The sequence below is a fragment of the Ursus maritimus genome, unplaced genomic scaffold (genome assembly GCF_017311325.1).
Source record: "Ursus maritimus isolate PB19 unplaced genomic scaffold, ASM1731132v1 scaffold_30, whole genome shotgun sequence".
NCBI classification, from domain to species: domain Eukaryota; kingdom Metazoa; phylum Chordata; class Mammalia; order Carnivora; family Ursidae; genus Ursus; species Ursus maritimus.
Genome location: NW_024425564.1, coordinates 11,705,197 through 11,707,305, shown reverse-complemented (window position 1 = coordinate 11,707,305; position 2,109 = coordinate 11,705,197). Strand labels below are relative to the sequence as shown.

Below are 2,109 nucleotides of genomic sequence, written 5' to 3'. Positions count from 1 at the left end.
AGCCTCCACAGGCCTAAGTGTGTGCATGCATACCCCCAGCTTAAAGGCTCATTGAGGGGCGCCTGGGTGGCACAGCCAGTGAAGCATCAGACTCTTGGTTTCGGCTCAGGTCCTGGTCTCATGGGTCAGGGGATTGAAACCCCACATCAGGCTCGGCCACTGTGGAGTCTTCTTCGGATTCTCTCTCCCTCTGTCCTTCCTGCTCATTCTCTCTCTCAAATAACTAAGTAAGTCTTAAAAAAAGAAAAAAAAGCCTCAGTGAGCTTTTAGTTCAAAATTCCCAATATGGTATTTTAGCTCAGGCTATCCTAACAAAATACCACAGACTGGGGGGCTTAAACGACAGAAATTTATTTCTCGCAGTTCTGAAGGCTGGAAGTCCAAGATCGAGGTGCCAGCAAAGGTTAAATTCTGAGGCCTCTTCTTTTTTTTTTCCCACAGCAGGCAGGTAACGTGCCAAGGTTGTAACAAGGTTTGAGAAAGGCACATGCCACACAACGGCTTGAACCCCCAATCTCACTCTTAGGAACCACAGAAGGATCAGAAACCTCTTTGACTTTTAGGTGGCCGCCGTCCCCCTTGTGCTCATCTGGCCTTTCCTCCGTGTGCACATGAAAAGACAGAGCTCTCTTGTATCTCCTCCTTCTTTTATAGGGATACAAACCCCATCAAATTAGGGCCCCACTTTTCAGACCTCATTTAACTTTAATTTACCAAAGACCCTATCTCCCCATGCAGTCACATTGAAATTTAGGGCTTCAACAGATGAATCTTGGGGGCACACAATGCCATTCATAGCACATGGTGTACCAAGCCTTTCTTAACCTAGCCTACTTCCCCAGCTTCCTCGAAGCCCCATTACCGTCTGCCTCCATGCTTCTGTATCTCAAATCTCTCTTGGTTCCTTGAACTTGCTCAGTCTCTGCAGCTCTGATGCCTCCATCACCTTCCCTTCTTTCTCTGCCTGTCCTACTCCTATCTTTAGTCTTTATAAGGAAAAATCTATCTAGCCTTGGAGCAAATGGATATGGTTTTGCCTGCTGTGGCTCTGAGTCCCCCAAGACATCACAGTACCTGTCTTTGATCTCTTGGAGAGCTGCTTGCTTTTTTGGGAACTGAGACCTGAAGAGGACCAATTACAAAGTAGAGTGTACAGCCCGCACTCGAGCCAGAGACTCAAACTCAGTCCTGCTTTATTGGTTTCCCCCTTTTGGATCTGTATCTTGCCCTTTCAATTTTTGCTTGGAGAGAGCGCTGAACTTATTTCTTGGGGGACATGACTCTCTCTTGCCTAGGAAGCAGTAAACAGTGCTCCGTCCTCTGCCAGCTCAGATGTCTTTATATTTTGGTTACTTTCAAGTCTCAGTTTAAATATCAGTTTCCAAGGGAGGCCTTTCCTGATACCCCATCGTTGCTTAGTCCTCTGGGTCTCCATTCCTTTGGCAGCCTGTCCTCCTCCTTCTGTTGGAGTCACTACCTCATTCCTGTATGTTTCATGTCTGTCCTTCTGAGCTCCCCAGGGCAGGATGCCTGTCTGTCTGCTTGGTTGCAGTGTTCCCAGGTTACTGCACAGCCGGGCTCCTACTAATTGGAAACTGTTAGCTTTTTTAGTAGATGTCCATAAATATTCATTGCCTTGAGTTCTCAAATAGTTTCTCAGTTAGTCGTATATGCGTTTTGTTGTCTAAATTGGACTGGAAAAAATTTTTTAAGATTTTGTTTATTTGACAGAGAGAGAGAGTGCACGAGCCGGGGGAGTAGCAGGTAGAGGGAGAAGGAGGCAGAGGCAGAGGGAGAAGCAGGTTCCCCGCTGAGCAGGGAGCCCAATGTGGGGGATCCATCCCAGGACCCCGGGATCATGACCTGAGCTGAAGGCAGACGCTTAGCTGACTGAGCCACCCAGGGGCCCCTTCATAAATGATTCTTAACTGATTTCCCACAGTAACTTTCCCAAAAGGCATCGTATTTAAGAATGGATCAAATTCAAAAGAGTATATATATGGCAGGACAATTTATCGTGGATTTATTGTAACAATCTATCAAGGATAAAAAAGAATGAAGGTGTTCTCCTCTCCCTCCTCTGCACAGCCAGGACTTCGTTTCCTTGAC

General features: G+C 46.7%; 1 non-coding gene across 1 annotated transcript; it reads right to left on the bottom strand.

The window, feature by feature from the left end:
* Positions 1-438: 438 nt before the first annotated feature.
* Positions 439-541, bottom strand: LOC121106137. The gene has a single exon (XR_005838887.1). It is a non-coding gene; the product is annotated as a small nucleolar RNA U13 (small nucleolar RNA).
* Positions 542-2,109: the final 1,568 nt, after the last annotated feature.